The sequence below is a fragment of the Aythya ferina genome (assembly GCF_964211825.1).
Source record: "Aythya ferina genome assembly, chromosome: 6".
NCBI lineage: Eukaryota > Metazoa > Chordata > Aves > Anseriformes > Anatidae > Aythya > Aythya ferina.
In genome coordinates, this window is record NC_140303.1 from 17,147,185 (window position 1) to 17,166,263 (window position 19,079).

Consider the following 19,079-nt stretch of genomic DNA (forward strand, 5'->3'; position numbering starts at 1 on the left):
AGCCTCAAGTTGCACCAGGGAGAGTTTAGGTTGGATATTAGGAGACATTTTGTTAATGAAAGGGTTGTGCAGCTTTGGAGTAGGCTGCCCAGGGAAGTGGTTGAGTCACCATCCCTGGAGGTTTTCAAGAAATGTGTAGATTTGGAGCTTAGTTTAGTGATGGACTTTAGTACTAGGATAAAGGTTGGACTGGATGATCTTGGGAGGGTCTTCTCCAACCTGAATGATTCTATGATTCCTCTGAAAGAGCAGTTTATTCATTTATTTTATCAGGAAGATCCCATTTACTGGGCTGCATCATCTTCCTGTCCCTCTTCCTGGTCAGTTAAACCACACTCAGCCGATTTGTTCCTTTTCAGTTTCTAGAATATTCTTGGTCTTTTAAATATTAAGGGCAAGAGAGCTTTGTATTATCACTGTTGTGGCCTGGCTGACTACGCTATGACTCCTATCTTTTTCTCCCAGTAACAAATGTGTGACAGAGACCATGGTTCCTCTGCTTTGAAATGATATGCAAGTAATGGTGTGTTTCATGATGCCAAAATATACTTCCCCCTCCCTCCCTCCCTCCCTCCCTCCCTCCCTCCCTCCCTCCCTCCCTCCAATTTTTAATAGAAATGGGAGCATAACAGGAGCTCTGTGGTGAAACAAGGGGTAGCTACAAACCTCCTATTCCTGCCTTTATGTATATCAGCATAAGAAAAACAGGATAAATCAGATTATTCCTTAAGTGGAGATGTCTATTTATTTCTCACAGATACAGTGCACATACTTCCCCCGTGTACTTCAGAACTGATCTAGGGAGACTGCCTCCAAGGAAAGGGCAGCTACGGTCAGTTAGCTGGGTGCCAACTGGTAAAATTGTCTTTTAAAAAGTAATTGACTATGACATAAGGCAGCAACTTACCCCCTTCAAGTTTCTGGATGTCAAATAGGCAAGTGGGAGGTTATTTTGCAACAGAAAATTCACTGTAGCATTCAGCTAAGCTAAAATAACTCCAGCGATACAGTACAATCACAGCAAAGATACGTTTTCTGTATTAAGTTATAAGCTGCCCAAGAGTTTAGCTATGGAATTTGCTCCCACATAGTTCTTCCACAGCACCCACTCACCCTTGATGACTATATGATGTAAGTTAAATATAGGGAAAAAAGAAACCTTTATGATAAAACAAGAGACAGCCCCTGCACATTTATCATCATGTAGCTCTGACATTCTCCTACTGTACTTTGCAGATTAGAGAGCAGCTCCCCAAGACTCATGTTTAAAGAGCCCTGTAGTGCTTTTCATTTCTTTTTGTGGATGTTGCAAGGCAAATAATTTTGGAGCTAGGGAAAGGGTTCTCAGAGAGCCCTGTCAGTTGAAAAAAATATATCTGGTGATAACTATGCTACCCTGAGTGTAAAGGGGGCAATACAATTTCAGAAACAAGAATTAGCTGTTAGAGAAAGTCATTCCCTTAAGCTCTCTAGGTGGACTTTTTCTTTTCTCTGTTTTGGAGTTTCCAATTTTACATGAGTGCACAGAGAGGCATACATGCTTCTGATCATATGTGAGCATGATCTGTCCTGGTTTGTTGGGCTGAAATGCAATCAAACAAGTGTCGTGCTTTAATCCTCCAGCCTTAACAGCCTTAAAACCAATTTGAGATGCACTGAAATGACTTTGTAATCTCCAGGGACATAACTTTAAAAGCATTCTAAGAGCTGGCAAAGAAACAAACATACTGACTCTAATGAGAGCATTAATAGCACATCTCAAGCACAATTGTATCTGTGCCTCTTAAGTTTGCTTTTCACAGTCAAAGGTCATTAACAGAAATTAGGCCAAAAGAAGAGCACTTGCAAGCAGCAAAACATAACGGTTATCATATAAATTCTTCTTAACGCCAAGTCAAGTGTTTCAAGTACTTTGAAGTCCTAATTAATGCCTCGTGGACATACACCATGTTTTGGATTTATTTTCCTTACTTTTAAGTAACACATTGTCTTTCCTCAAGAAGTTGTGAGCAGGAAAATATATGCATTTTAGGGGCAGACTGGACATTTCCCCCAAGCATGTTTTCACTGCAGTTTGTCAGCCTCAGTTTGTACAGCCCCATTACACAAAGGCATAATTGGACCTTCCACAGTTGTAGGAGTCTGCCTTCCCTGCAAAGGGGTGCTTTGATAGACTTCATAAGAACAAGGACTTGATTGTTGCTAACTCCAGACCCAAAGATAAACAATGAGGAATCTGACACTGATCCCACACTGCTATTCATCATACTATATTCTGGCAATGTCAGAAGAGGTACAGTATGAGCATAAGCGGAGAACAAAATCAACTTCCAAAAGTGAAAATGGCATGCAGTATTTTCATTCTAAATGACCTAATGATGAGCTAGTTTTCAAAATTCCATTCAAATGAAATTTGCAATGAAAATAGATAATTCCTGTCACAATTAGAGGTTTTTATTTTTTGACGAGATCTGATTAAAAGGTCCTCCAGATTTAAAAAAAAAAAAAAAAAAAAAAAAAAGAGAGAGAGAAATCCTTTATTAGGGACACTGAATTTTCAACATTATTCAACGTAACAAACCTCACAATTTCTGAAAAGATTCTTCAGACTCTCTCTCAGTTACATAGCTGAACTGAACTAACATCGCTGGACCTTACCACAGGTGTGGGTGAGAGTTCCTTGCCTTTAAAGTCCCCTTAAAAGACTGTATCTGTGATTGCATGTCTCAATATAATCTCTTCCAAAAAAAAAACATGCAAGCACAAGTGTATTTCATACACATTGTCCCACACACTGTGGCATGTTCCTTCTCATATAAAATCATTAGTCTGCTTAAGTGCTTCAGGAGTAGAATTTGAATGCCCATGACAATGCTTACTTTTTGTAATAATTCATTTACTTGCATCTACTCCAAATATTGATTTCTTTCATTTTGTAACTATTAAAGAATATTGGCCTTGTGTTAACATATGTTATTGGCTAAGAGTAGTTAACAGGTGGGTATGTCATTTTATATCATTCTTCTATATTAATAGCATAGAAAGTCATCATTCATTTTGGAAAATGCACACACTTAAAAAACAATTGCTATTTCAACCCTAGAGGAGATTCCATGAATACCCTACATTTAACAGCCAGCTAATAAAATCAGTGTTAACAGCTATAAATAACTGGGAATGGAAAGTCATGAATCAGTGTTGATCTGGACAAATCACAGTCACTCTGTCAAATGCAATGATCTTATGATGATGTGAAACTGCTAACAGTGGATAATCAAGCCCTTAGCCTGCAAATCAAACTATTGATATTGTAAATGTTATTAAAAATGCCTATAAAATAAATATTAAAAAGTTATGAAGCATTAAATTGCTGCTTTTCATACAGTTCAACAGAGTTTTTTAGCTTTCTTTTTCCTCCCTTTTTCATGTGTTTACCAAACTGTGACAAAACATATGCACTATTTTTGAGGAAAAATAACACAAGGCGAGCAGAAGGATCCATTCATGATCAGAATGCAATGGTCTTCATTATACTCCAGCTTGCTTATAAGTGACTGATCGAGAGTTAGCAGATGGTGTTTTCTTTCACCCCTTCGCCTTCCTCTTATTTAATTACTCCAACTTAGTTTATGTGCTGGCTCTATAATGCCTAATAAGCATGTATATTTGTAGGATAGTCATTTCTATGATCTCCAAATTCAGCAGTGCTTAATCTAGCCTCACTCAAGTATCTAAAACCAAGCATTTAAGCTACATGCCTAAAAGCAGACAGACCTCTTACACCTAATGTTGCTCTTGGATGCATTTCCATCAAACAAACAACCTAGAATCCACCTAGGAAACTGTAGCACCTGAAGAAAATCTGACTGGTTAGTAATGTATTGTATTTAAGTGTCCTTGTAGCAGCAACAGCTGCAGCTAGTAGTGGCACAGAGGGATGCTGCAGGCTGCCTCTCTAGGCTGAGGGGCCTCCTGCTTCTGAAAGAGTGGTTTTCTAAGGGCCAATGCATGGCCAGACAGGATGAGGGTTTGTAGGATGACGCTCTGGAGCAGTACAGAGGTGAGAGTACCTCCATTTGACATGGTAGTTGAAACACACACTATTATTTATAAATGGCAAAAATCCTATGGCCATTCACATAATGATCTTCTCTTCTTCCTCAGTCTCCAATTTTATTCTAAATTCAAACATTCAAAACATACCTGACAATATTTGCAGTGGGCCCTGACTATCGTCTGATTATGCTTCTTTCCCTCCAAATCCAGTTGTGTATTTCAAAACCACACATTTCTCACAGAGGTTACCTCACCAACGACCCTTTCTACCAGGAATTCAAGGTCCAGTCAGAGTGGATTTATGTCAAGTCATGACTTCTCAAAACTCTCCCTGGGCCAGACCCTGCTGGAGCATTGCTCAAGGCATGTCCCAGACCAAAGGGCCTTTTTAAGCAGAAAACCACAACAGAACAATTCACTCATGGCTGAGAAGATGGAGATTGGGAAGACGTACAGTGTGGGGTGAATAGGGTTCCTTTCCATCTGTCCTTTTCTTGGTAGAATCTCAGGCAAGGAAGATTCCTCAGACAGGAACAGATACAATTCCTGGTGTATGCCTGAGCTACAGACACAGCCACATCACCCTTCTCCCTGCTTGGCTGCCTAGAGAACAGTCTGGCAGATTTGGGTGTACAGCAGAGTTGATAAAGAGGTTTTGTCTTCACAGATTGCTTCAACTTCACTGCTCTGCAGTCTCAAAAGTTCAAATACATGTTTGTTTACAAGCAGGCAGCAAATACAGTACTGACATATAACTAGTATTTCCCATTACCAAGGGAGAATTCAGAACTGACACACTCACAGGACCTAAAATCTGAAGAAGTGGTGATATTTGCTAAATGACCTACTAGGGGACATTACAAAGACACACCTAAACAACCAGCATCTATTGAATCAAATTCATATTGAATTCATATTGAATCAAAATCGAGACAATTTTATTTTCTTCTTACGTCTTCTGTGGTACTGAAATAAGTACCCCAAATGAATTTAGTGATCCAGAAATTGTAGAAAGACTTAATTGGCTGAAAGTAATACAAATATTTGACTCTACATGGCATGGATTATTTGTATCCACTACATATGCTTACCAGATAAATTCTGCTCATTTCCATTTAAGGTACAGATTCCTGGAATTAGCTAAGTTCCTCTAGCAGCAAGGTTTTAATCTGTTCCAGGACATCCGAGATTCTGGAATATCTGGAAATTTGTTCTTCTGACTGGCAACTTAGAGAGCAAAGAATGACATTAGTTCATTTTTTCTCCTAAAGGAGCTTCAGACATCTGATGATTACTAGACAGAAAGAGCAAGATTTTTCTTTTTTATTTTGTTTTTCCTTGTGACTTCACACTACTCAAGCTAAAGAAAATAAATATAGAGACAGCACTGTAGTAATGGATAATGCAAGAGCTAGTTCCCATTGCTGTGAAATCCCCACCTGCTCTGCTAAACTAGATTTCTGGGTTGCTTCCACCTCAACTGGGAGAATCAGTAGCCCCATATGGTATCCAAGATCTGGTTCTGAGGGGCTAAAAATGAAGTTTTAGGTTTCTTGACTAGTTTATTCATGACACAGTCACTACAAGCCCTTTGGATAACCAGTTTGCACAGTGGGTATGAGCTTCAGCTGTAAGGACAGTGTTAGACTGCGTTAATCCAATGACTGTAATACCTTTACTCCTACTATCTTACAGCAATGTAGCTGAGAGTGAATCAGGCTGAAGATTTTGAATATAGGTGATTCCATTATTTTTATGAGGCCCTGCAGGCTCTAATTCTTTGCACCATGTGGGAGCCTTCCATGAATACAGAGTGCCATCTGTGCTTGGGTCTCTTTCCTTAAAGAAACATTTAGCTTTCTATTCATCCTTTCTGCATTCCTGGGGCTGAACAGTGTGTGAGTGCGTTACCCCTTCCTCCCTTGTGTCACCAGAGCTTATTGATCAGCCTCAGGACTGAAAACACAGCAGAGAGCCCTGCTGCTTCCAGTAGCTGTTGCCTATCTTTTGAAGCAGAGATGAATGTTTGAGCCATAATGTATTCTTTCAACATGAGAGCATTAACCTATTGTGAAAAATAAATGCAAGAGATTCTCAAACTGGGAAGAGAAAAGGCATCGGAGCATCAGAAAGCTTGTGCACTGAGCCTTTTGCTCCAGCTCTTGCAGCCTGAGCCTCTTGCATCTCTGACTAATTCTCTCCCTGTTCACCACAGGAATACTAATTGCCAGATGAAGCTCTTTGTTCAGCTAATGCTCTAATTGTTGTTTAGAAGAGGAATTGTCTCTTGCAGTCATTTACTCCTAAGGAAACTCAAAACCTTATTATGGTGGTTGAGTCCAGGGAGTGTACAGTTATAATGCTACTGAAATTACTAGTCCGTAGTCACTGGGCCAAAAAAAAAAAAAAAAGCCCTGATTATTTGTGAACTGGGCTGTTCAAATCCAGATATGTAATATTTTGCTCACATCCCAGGTGAGCTGTGACAACATGAAGTGCCTTGCACCATCTTACTGTGGCACAAAACCACAAGACATAAGACATCTGGAGTTTCAGAATGAATAAGTATCCAGAAGTTCAGAAGTGTACCACAGTCAGATATGACTTACCAGCACTGAACCGCAGGAGTCTATAAAAGCAACCTTAAAATGAGAAACATTAAAACAGAAAGCATGATCTTAATATAAGTGAGCTTTTGAACAGAGTAGACCTTTATGTTGCCTGTGTTTTGATATAAAAAGAAATAAATACAGGACATCCAGCCTGTACTTAATCGAATCTAAGCATTTACAAGAGCTCTTTCACAGGCATGGATGCATAGCTATTCTGCAGCACACTAAGGATGAGAGCACCTATTTTGGCTTAAGATCATCTTCTTTAGCTTTTCCAGTTAGTAGGATTTGTGATACTCCACCTGAACCCAAATAACACATTTTAGCACAGGCCTACACACAAGTTTATGCCTGGAGTAAAACAAAAATATTTAAAGTACCCTAATGCTTATTTCCTATGAGAAGAAACACAAAATATATGAAGGAATAGAATAAAAGTAGAAGAGCTGTACCACTACAACCAGGTCAATGGGATGGTGCCTTGTTATATGTAAGGATAAAACCAGTAGACAAGAAAGTCATAGCAGTAATTAAGAACTCCGACTTTCCCATTTATTGCCTGAAGGCACTTCCTGGGCATCTTCCATACCTTGCAGATGACTCCATCGTGCATGCTCTGCTGACTGCAGTCCTGGGCTTGGGAGGTACCAGATGACATCCCTTCATTAAGTGGTCTAAAAAAAAGCAATATTTCTTAAGATCACCAATAGTATAAAATCAAATTAGAGAAAAATATGTATAAATACCTTGCTAATATATTGGGCAGTCCATTGTAGTTCTAGTTCCAGTATATAACTCTAACTTTTTTCTTTTTCTTTTTTTTTTTTTTTTTTTTTAACCAAACCTTTGAGCATTAAATTAGTCTGATTTCCTTTCTCTTGGCTTATCAAAGCTTGGTGATGCCCTTAAAGTTTCATTTATGTTGTCAGTTTTCTTATGATATCATGTAACTCCTGCCGTCTCATCCCAGATTTGCTTGGGGTGTGACTGACTGTTCTCAGTTCATGGTTCTCTGTATCACCTTTGCCTCTTAATACCTCAGCATGAATGTTGGCTCCTGCAGCCACTCATTTCCAAGCCTAAAACTGCATACACTCTTGCTGTACTGTGGGAATGAAGGAGGAGGTTGTGGAAGACACCCTGTAAGGACAACAATCATTATTCTTGTGTTTGCTGTCCCTGACTGAGAATGTTAACTTACAGAATTCATTACTTTTAACACTAATTCTGCTCTGTATGAAGTATGAATTACTGATTAATGAGTACCAATCTGTTCCAGCTCCATCCTACACCCCATATGGCACATTAAAAAAAAAAAAAAAAAAAAAAACTTTTTAAAACAAAGTTATAAAGAGATCTACAAACTCATAGCTCAACCTCTGATTAAAGTCGTGTTTTCGTTTATAATTCTATAACTTATTGCATTATTCAAACTAGTTTTAAAAGTACTGGGATCAAGGATTATCAAGGATTAATCAATCCTTGATTATTATCAAGGATTCAGATGCTTCATTGGGACACTGCCTTGTTTTCCAAAAACAGCAGTGTCAAGATTTCCCAAATGTTCAGGGATATTATTTCTTCCTTCAGAGTATATGTTCATATTGAATATAGCAAGAGGAATAATAGAGAAAATAACATACACAAAAATGTTCTACATAAGCCAGAAATCCCCTGTGCTGAAAATGTATTTTAATGATTAAAAGTATAGGAGGAATGTGTTTTCTTAATACACATCAATGACAAAGGGAGCACATAGATGTTTATTCTTTCGGTAACACAGCTATGGCTGCTAGCTTACTGAACCTATGTTTTTTTGTTTCCATTTAACATCTTTCTAGCAAGTATCACCCACATCAGGCAGAATATAGCAAGTGTGACCACTTAACTGAAAACATAAATGCCTGGGCTGTGCAAACAGCAGTATACATTTCAAACTTCCACAGCTTGTCCAGCTACAATAATGTTTGTCTGTTACTTCTTTCAAAGTGGAGAAAATCTGGGAACTTTTGTCATCCTAGCGCATCAGGATTTTTGATTTTGTTTAATCTTATGAAGCTTTTTTCTTGCATGAAGATTTCATATTTAACCAAGATCTCCTAGGGCAATTGAGTAACTGCTAATTACAAAATTGAACAATAGTTACCATAAACAACAACAACAAAAAGGTATTCAGAAATTGTCATTATATTAGCCAAGATACATGTGTATGTTTTCAGATATGTCTATTGCATAAACTCTACTGAGAAAAGAGATGATTGTGTGTAGCAGTGACCTTCTGAAACAATCTCTCCTGCCCATGAATGGATATTGCAGGTGGGGCTTACTGCTCTCTCTGCTATCAAGTTGTATTTTAAGAACCGTAAGTCTACTCTTGTATTTTTATTAGTAGGAAACAAAGGATTTTCATAATTTTCATATCAACTACATTATCTATTATGGTATTATAGCAATGGCTAGAGTATTGGCAGTCTATAGCATATGGCAAAATAGCCTGTAGTAAGAGCATTCCTACCTCAGCTATGCAAAAGAAAACAATGCACCTGGGAGTCTTCTGAGGAGCCAGAGCGGGCTAGTAGGTGCATTGGGAAGGAAACATAGCTCTCCTGAGCAGTGTTCAGAAGCACCCCAAGGCACACCAATTTTCCTGGCTCCAGGGTATCCAGATGTGTGCCACCCCTCCCCTGCTGACCAGATCCCTACCAAAGGAGACAGGCGTGGTGGGAGGTGGCAGTTCTTGCATGCTCTGCCTCACTTCATAGCAGAGGCTGAATGAAGCATGAATCTGAGTGCAGGAACACGAAGCACTCCAAGCTTTACCAGTTCAGATGAAGCCTCGATATTTTGCTTATATAATTACACCTGCATCCTGAAGTTTATAAGCGTATTAAAATACAACAAGCATAAGAAAAAGCCAGAGGTTCATGCAAAGTCAGGGCCAACACTACAGGGCACTTAGGAGGCTGCTGTTCAGCTTGATGCAAACTGCCTACATGTGTGCGTGACCTTTCAGAGGGACAGGTGAAAGCATTAAAGTGTTATCAACTGCTGAACCGGGGAAAAAACAATGTTAAGGAACTTGTTTTCAGTGAATAGGAGCAAATGTAGCTGTTAGCAGAGACTAAGCCAGTTTTGTACATGATACATCTAAATCAGATTAAATCAGCATGCAAGCATGAGCAAAGACCATAAACCTTGTATATGTCCAATCTTGTCTGTGCTGAATTCCAAATATAAAAAATGGAAACCTAGTGGAAATTCATATCCAAAAGACTAGTGGATGTTATAACTTGAATAAAGAGTAAAGGTTTAGTTGGTAGTATTCACTTATGTACTAGGATTTACATTATGATTTTTTTTTTTTCAAACATTTTTTTTTTCTTTTCAGAGACTACAGGTTCACTTCACTTAAGTACTTCCCTGCCACATATAAATAGCTGTTGAAGTTATATACTGTTTTCTCACTCTTCAGGACTAATTTAATTTCAAAAAGTATATATTGGGTTATATACACAAATTCCATAAATTTTACTTTTTCCATAATATTTGAAAGACCTTCAGGTGATACATAGATCGTGTATGACTTACCCTGGGCAGGGGACATAAGGTACTTATCAAAATTCAGCCCTGTTATTGCTTCTCCCTTTATTTCTGTCCACTATAGCGAAAAGCTTTGTATGCCCTTCCAGCAAAGGAGGCAAGGCTGGCTAGCAGTCAGTGTGACAGAAGGAAAGCAGTGCAGCAGAAAATTGGATAACAGGATAAAAAACACAAGGACCACAGGAAGCCCATCAAAACTGCCTCTTCTTGTCAAAAACCAGACAAGTGACAAGTACAAATATAAAGTATTATCCACAATTCAGTATTTCTAATGATATCACAATTACAGTCCTGCTTCCTATAGACAACCACTTAACTTTTTAGCCTTGACCTTACAATAGCAAACCAAATGTGGTGTGACAAAATAAATCTGTGGAAGAATTGTTTACAGTCAGACATCTGACTATACAGTCCCAAACTAACTTTTTTTTTTTTTTTTTCAGTTTCTACTAGAAAAAGTGCTTAAATAGGATTGCTCAGTCAATGATCTAAAAAACATGTTGACTTAAGACCATGTACATATTTAGCAATTCCAGATCGTGCATCAGAAAGAGGCAGGCAATTTAAATTGTCTGCCAACAGTTCAAGACTGTGGCTAATTCATTACTCACACATCTCTAGTTGGAGTACTAATTTAAACTCATGTGTGTCATATTAATTGTAATCTTGTTTCAAAGTGACAAGATAAATATCTCAAGGTACATAATATATTATGGACATAGGTCAAAACAAATGAGTGTCTAAAACAGATTAACACTAAATACATGCAATATGTCATGTTTGTAAATTAAGAAAGGATAAATTGCATTAACATTTAACAGATTGTTCATTATACTTCATCTATGCTTAGGTTTAAATACACTATTTAAATACACTATTTTCCTGTATATAAGGTCTCCTAAAACAACTCATGCAGAATATTTGGGATTGCATACTTGGGGTCCAGAAGCAGCAGTTCCCAGGATCTCTAGAGAACAGTGCACAGCACTCTAGGATGTACAAAACTGGCACCTTGTAGTTTCCTTGATTTATTCTTAGTAGGATAGTAAAAGAAAATTTAAAATATATTCCCTGCTTTCCTTCTTCCTTCCTGTTATAAGATTAGTTAAACACATTAAAGATCAGTAGTTTAATTTAAAAGCAGCCTTTTCCTTACACGGAAAGCTTTACCCTCTTCCTTAGTCAGATCCCCTGAGCAAAGCACTGTCCTTACCACACTTCCAGAGCACTGTGTCCCGCTTCAGCACTGCCGGTGACAGGGGGGCAGCCACCCCCAGGACACGCACTGCTGCAAATCCCCTGTGAATGCAAACCCTCTGCTGGGCTAGCAAACTCACAGCAATGTCTTTCAGAGTGCTCCAAGGTAAAAAGCAATGAAAGGGTATAAGAAATAAGTACAACTGCTCCTGTGACCGTAGAACTTGAGCTAGAAAAGAGTTTATTTATATTTCTGTTGTCACAAAGTTGTGTTAAAAAGGAAAGAATTATCTCTACTTTCACTAATATTCAGAAATAGGAGTTTCTTTAAAAATCTATACATGTATGAATCTGATCTATGGATAAATCCTTTTTGCTATCTGCATAAGGAATACATTTTGCACTCACAACCTCATCTGTTACCCAGCCTTCTGGTTTGATAATAACACTTAAATAACTGTAAAAGACATTTCATTTTTCCATGGGCTGTTCTCCCAAATTCATTATTCACTTACAAAGTGAATTTCAAAGCAACCAACCAAGGAGCCCAGATTCCACAGAATTTATTGTACAAAAAGAGAAAGAAGAAGAATATACTACAGTAAATAAGTTTTTCACATTATTTTAAACTAAATCTGCAATAAAATTTGTAGCTAACTATGCTGCTTGTACTTCTCACCAAAACCTATGTATAGACTACCTTTTATACACTTTCAAAAACAAGTATAATCCTTTTGATTCAATGAATTTATCCATATAGTTAAAAAGCAGGAATCCTTAACACAGCTCATGTTTTAATTAAGTTACTGAAAACAATAATCATTGTAGGCTGAAACTGCTAGTAAAACTGACTTTATCAGATAAATTGATATTTTCCCTCCTCATGCAAAAATTCCACTGATAGAAAAAATGAATAACAACAAAACGATAGACTTAATTCCAGATGACATGTTAATTCGTTCCATTTTAGTCACTGATGATAGAGCTATAACACTGTTTTCAGATAAAGAAAATCTGACGAGAATTATGCACTGAATAGAGGTTTTTCCATCACTAATTCATGCTATCAGATATCCATCTATTTCTACAGAAGACTGCTGTAGCCTTGTAATCTTTAATTACTGCCATTTACAGACAATAATTTAAATTCCATTGCTTTTGCCATATAAATGCCATTCTTTCTATAAATAAGGTCAGCTATTTAGATGTATTTGTTTCAGTATGAAATTACCATGACTAGGTATTATTTGAAACCTCTACATTATATTTCATCTCTCTTGCTGCTTCTAACCATGCTTTATTATCCACCCTGACATTTGTCAGCAATGTTAACACAATTAATTTATCCGTCACCAGTTGTTTTTATCTCTTACTGTTTCCAAACCCCTTGTTTTCTAATATATTGACTTTCATGGAAGTGTACAAATGCTAGTTTCAGCAATAATCAGCAAGAACTTTAACTGTGGGAAAAAGGGGAAAGGAAGGAACAGAAATAGGTGGGATAAATCAGACTTCATTGCTTAATAATGCAGATGTCAGTACATGTGCATGAACAACTTTCCCTACTTGCAGACCTTTCATTCTCCTCAGAGGTAAAAACATAAGCAAAACCAAATCTTTTGCTGTGATGTGCTAAGTATGGACCACTGCTATTCAACAAAATGGATAGACAGCTCAGCATTAATAAAGGCAATGGAGTAGATCTCTCTCCTTAATTCTGAACCCCCAGGTAACATGGGTATGAGGGTTATTCTGACTGGAAATCTATTTGCTTCATTTTTTGAAGAAAACAAAATAATATCTTTCTTTCATAATTATCCTTTCATATTATTGTCTGGTTCAGTTGGAACCTTGTCTGGCTCCCACAGAGAATCTGTGAAACTGAAATCCTTCAATTCTCTTGGTAGCTTACTGTTTGATTACCTCATTCTAGTAATATCTGTCAGATACTGGCTGATCCTTTCAGGAAAGCTGGACCTGGGCCACCCTTCCTCATTCAAGCAGGTACTATCAGACTGACAACGTGGAACAATAGAAACACATGCTGGAAGATCATTTTTGGAATACATAATGTATGAGGCAGAAGATGGGTCAGCACACATAGGAAGAAGAACAGGGAACATAAGAAGCAATAATAAATTTTGCTGCATCTGTCTTTTACCACACTAGGATAGGCATGCTCCTTTCCTTAAAGGAACATTGTAAGACACAGTTTGGAGTTGAGCATAAAGCATACATACACAAGTATTGAAATTTTCCTAGAAAATCACACTGAATATAAGACATCCCAAACTAGAATGTTTTTTCTTCTAAACCTTTCTACTTCTTTCTTTTCTACTTCTTTTGCCTGAAACAATACGTTATGGCAACATTTTTTTTTTGGTCATATCCATACTTATTCAATGAACTACAACTTAGAGGTGTTTTAGAATGTTTTAGACTTCTAAAATGTTCTGACAACATTCTAAAATGGACATGAAAACATAAATGATTTTATAAATGTAGTACTCAGCAGAAGTTCACGTGCCAGGTAGACATGCATCTGATATGCCATCAGGTTATGACAACTGAGATAAAATTATTTTATGAACACAGCATGTGAGTTGATTAACTGCTGAATGAGCACCAAAGATCCCTTCCAACTAAAATTATTTTATGAATATTGAGATCAAATTACTTCTGTGCAGTGTGCTAGATCACTGGAACTGCAGAATGAGCACACTTGAGGGCAAAAAATGTAACCCTGAAAGTGCCCTCCCAGGAGTATTAGTAAAAGCGACAGTAAAATTTAATGTTTTCAGTGTTCAGCAGGAGTGAAGGTATCTGCTCTGCATGTCTGGGGAACTAGAACTCACTAGAGCAGGGTATGGCCAGCATGCACTCAAAGAGAGAGAGAAAAAGATGGCCAGCATGAGCCTTTTGCAAAGAACTCCTTCCCATCATCTTCTGTTGAAGATATGTGGAAAAAAAAATATGTATAGATTGATTTATGACTTCAAGTTTTTCTATCAGGTGTTCTGTAAGTGGTATTTCATTTCAAGGGCATAGTCAGCTCCTTCATTTTTGCTGTAATTGATCCAAGGAAAGCACAATGAAAGATCAGCACCTTTAACATGAGTCTAGAGTAGGACAAATTTTTGCACTTTTTTTTTTTTTTATTATTTGTGTTTAGAAGCATCAAAACTGAGTGAAGAACATCTCTCAGACTTGCTGAAATAAGGGGAGATTGCACGCTGTATTTAAAGAGACAGGGGTCAGCAACACTTTATTGCAGTAATAATGACAACACGTGCAACTTTTTTCCCCCCAGGAAATCCTTAGATCTCGACATTTTGAAGGCAGTGAAGCCATTTCACTTATTTGTTGTTTTTAGTATGATTTTGAACTACACTAAGCAGATGCTAAAACAGATGGACACTGTCTTTTGGAAAAGTGGGGAAAAAATCTGATTAGAAAATGTCATGCTATTGTTTCTTCTTTTCCCCCAGCTGAATAAGCTATGAAAGGACACTTCCTTATGTCATAATTTCAGGAAAATATAGATGCTGACACTACCTTAGTCAAAGCTTTACATAAGCAGCCAGGTCCTGGCTGTGTTCCATTCTTCATTTTCTAAAAAGCTCTCTTATGTTGTGTAGCTACAGTCTCTGTTTTCTCCTGGAGAAGAGCATTTCAGGGTGGCAAGGACCAGAGTCAGAGCAACTCAAATGCACAGGAGGTCTCAAGGAGATGGTGAACCCTGCTCTGACTGAGGAAAATGGCAACAATTTGGCAGGGTGAGGTGTTAGTGACTGATCTGAATTCTGACCTTACCTCTTCTACAGACAGCTCATCTCTGCACATTGCACCTGTACATTAAGTAATGGACTACTTAATAAACCTGGCAGTTTTCTCAGGCTCTCCAGTAACATTTTCTGATGTATCATCTGACAAGAGAATTCCCTGTCCTCTTCCTCCATTGCACAAACCTGCCTTTTCCTTTTTAAAACCCCTCTTTCCATCTTGTTCTATTCCTCTAAGATTTGGCTTCTATCACCTAATTGCAAACAATATGAGAAACAATTGCAAATGGCTAGAATCAGAGCCCTATGGATAGCTGAATGTGTTTGAGTGACTTGGGAAATAAATAATTTAAGACAAACTGGAATTAAGAAATAAAAGGAAAACTCAATTTTTTTTTTAAACAGTGAAATACGTACTGTTTACACAGAATGCTTTTTTTTTTTTTTTATATATTTTTAGGTCTCTAGAAGGTCACAACATAGATCTATTTTTACATAAGAAATTGAATTCCTACAAACTTTGCTTTTAGTTTTGCAACAAGATGTTTCAACATTGGATGGTCTCGGAGTTCTGTTTTTCTTCACTGGAAATGATCAAAATGAACTCAGGAAATGCTTTGTTCAACTCAAATTGCTAATTTGGGGCAAAAAAAATAACATCCCAGGCAGAAGTATTCATTCTTCTCCTGGTAGAAACAAACTTCTTTGTGTTGATTAAAGTAAATGTGGAAAAAATTGCCAAACGACAAACTGGGGCCAAAAGCAATGTGGAACCATGCTGTGGGTAGCTTCTTCTGATGATTTTTTTTTTTTAAGGCAAACCTGAACCACATCTGGAGTATGCCTCCTGCCAGCCATTGTAACTTATATGAAGTGAAGTGCAAGAACTACTACAAATGTGAAATTTGGTCTAATTGAAATTGCATTATCTACAATACAGGAAGGATTTTAAACCACTCAGTTGGTATATGAGCTGGCTAACAATTTTATCAAAAAAAGGGGACAAGAGGGCAGCTTTTTAGCTTTTATTTTTTATATAAATGCTGTACAGTCAGTTTGTTAAATTCATTTAGAACAATATTAAAGTAACAATAAATAGACAACATATGATAATATTGATGCAGTAAGTCATCTTCATGCAACAATGCGGTCATGTTATGTAGTAACAGGGTCAGCCAAAGACTGAGAAATTCTAGCGTGTTCATAACACTGCCTTTTCAGGCCAGTTTAGGAACAGATCATAAGAATTCACTATCAGGTTAAACAACATGCTATGGAGTAGGAGTCTAAATTACAATTTGGGCCTTTTTTTTCCTATAGCTCTGTATACAAATACATAGTTTTACATGTGTTCATGGGTTTAATTTTGTACAGAAATATGAATTAGGCAACACTTTTCCACTGTGATGTGTAATCATGAATCTTTAATATTGTCCTTCTAGGATAAGCTATATCATTTGTGTTCTTATTTGCACATAATTATATGGAAAAATTACTGTGTATCACTTCTTATGTTTTTATGACTCAATAACTAAGTCCAAATTTTAACACTTGCATGAAGCTGAAAACATTCATATCTTTAACCATATTCTTCACTCTTTTACTTCAGTATGCTCCTTGTCACTTCTTCTTAAATTACATGCACCAGCTAAATCCCTAATTCACTTTAAGGATCATTACTAGCAGGCTTCATTCTACTCTTTTTACACTCTACGTAAATTAACAAGATAGCATAACAGCATCAAACAGTTGTTCTATCTCAGAAGTTAGATAAAGACTAACTTCCAAGAGGGAGAGACCAATAACAGAGAAGGAAACTAATAACTATTGGATTTCACAAAACTTATCTTCTTTGCAGTATGTTGGCATCATTTTGCAACAATACATCTACCTACCTCCCTATCTTCTTTCCATGGGAAGAGTTAATTTCATGAGGGTAATGAGAAAAATATGCAGTCAAGAACTGAGAAGAAACCAGGAACAGGTCTCTGCAGCTGAGCTGGTGCACCAGGCTGTTTACCCCAAAGAAACCATAGAAGCCACCTGAAAAGCTATTTAAACTCTTTCAGGGCAGCTCCCAACAGCTCCCACCACCATCACTCTTCAAACAGCTGTGGATTATTAGTAAAGATCTTGAGCTGAACCAAAGAGTCCTCCTTAGGGTCATTTGTTATCATCAAACTCTTAATGAAGACCTGATGTTGCTGGAGAGATACTTATCAGAGAGAAATCGTATTATACTGCTGATGGGTGGGTGACATAAGTTGCTAAGAGTTCTGTCTCTTACTTGTGTCCCTTTGAAAAGTTAATTTTATACCTTTTCTTGTGATCTCCTGAGACTAACAAACAGTAACAATGGTTAATGGAACCTTTAAAAATACTATTAAAGTAAGTCAGATGAAGAGATTAATACATTTTGTTTTAAATTTAAAAAAAAAAAAAAAAAAAAAAGCTTGGCACTTGAATTCTGGAACCATACTGTTAAATCACCAAATACTGCTGAATGCAGTGAGTGAGCTGTAAAAGCCTAAATTAATTTTAAGCATCCTTGAAAAACTACTTTTTCCAGAGAGCTAAAATTTTGTGTTCAGAAGCAGAGTAGGGACAAGGTTAAAAATTAGTGAATTTAAATATTTAGTACAAGATCAATGAGAGTGCTACAGAATTGCAAAAAAAAAAAAAAAGAAAATATGGGTATTAGTTTGTGTGCTCTTGTGAATGTTTAGTAGTAAAGTATATATTTTTTTTTTGGTCATTGAAGTAAGATGCATTAAGAAATCTGGAATTAGACATTGTTAATGACATCTGCTCCAAGACAGCAAGGAAGGAAATAAGAGTAGGGTGAAAAGAGAACTCTTTGCCCCAGAAAACATGCTGTGCCAATTATCTAAAAAACCAACCAAGTCTCCCGAGCCACTCCCAAACCTCATCAATCTACTTTTTTTTATCAAGTATAAAAAAAAAGTTCCAGTGTACAAATAGTTTCTGATTCTACCATGTAAAGAAAAAAAAATAGTATCACGTTTTGATTGCTTGAGGTACAGAATCATGAGAAAGTACCTAAATATTTGTATATGTTAGTTATTAGTGGGCAATAGATACATTCCATCAGATATATGCCAGCTGGGTCACAAACAGCATCAGGTATCAACGTTCAAAATCTCATGTTTTGCATTAAAATTGAATGAAAGAGCAAAAATATATCAGGTCTACACTGGAACAAAATACACTATTTTCTGAAGTCCCGGCATCCACTTAATCAATCATGAGAGCCTATCTGGAGTTCCACTTCTACAAATACTAAAATGTGTGTGAATGGTGCATAATGGGACCACATTTTCTACAAAGTTTTAATGAAAAGCAAGAGGTTGGACTAGAAAACAAAAGGCTGTAAGGGAAGGAAAAAAAAAAAAAAAAAAAAAAAGCATCCTTATTAGGAAAAAGAGAGGCTTTAATCTTCATTCACTATAATACCTAAAAAAAACAGCTGCTATTACTGAGTCTTTATTTATGAAAGAAACTAAAAGTCTCCATGTGTTTTAAAAGCTGTGATTCTCACCTTGAGGAATACCAGAGTGTGACAGACTGCACCCTTCACATAGATCTCAGGGCTATGTTATATGGTGCAGAAATAAATAAAAAATAATAGTAATAATTTAAAAGGTCAACTTTTTCAGAAAACCAGTGTGCTATACTTTCACATATATTGTCGGAGGCTTGAAAGCTATTACATAACCTAGACAGAAACACAAAAGTTCATGAACAGAAGTTTATTGATGTAAACTGGCACTTAAAAAAGATAGATGAACTTGAATGTGCGAAGAGTGTAGAG

General features: G+C 37.0%; 1 long non-coding RNA gene across 1 annotated transcript in view; it reads right to left on the reverse strand.

The window, feature by feature from the left end:
• The window catches only part of LOC311438669, a 34,619-nt gene extending 17,333 nt beyond the window's left edge, over positions 1-17,286 (reverse strand). The window contains exons 1-3 of the long non-coding RNA XR_014694263.1: positions 17,143-17,286; positions 7,258-7,342; positions 5,148-5,283 (exon numbers count right to left, since the gene is read on the reverse strand). This is a non-coding gene — a long non-coding RNA (uncharacterized lncRNA). The remainder of the gene's footprint in view (positions 1-5,147; positions 5,284-7,257; positions 7,343-17,142) is intronic.
• Positions 17,287-19,079: the final 1,793 nt, after the last annotated feature.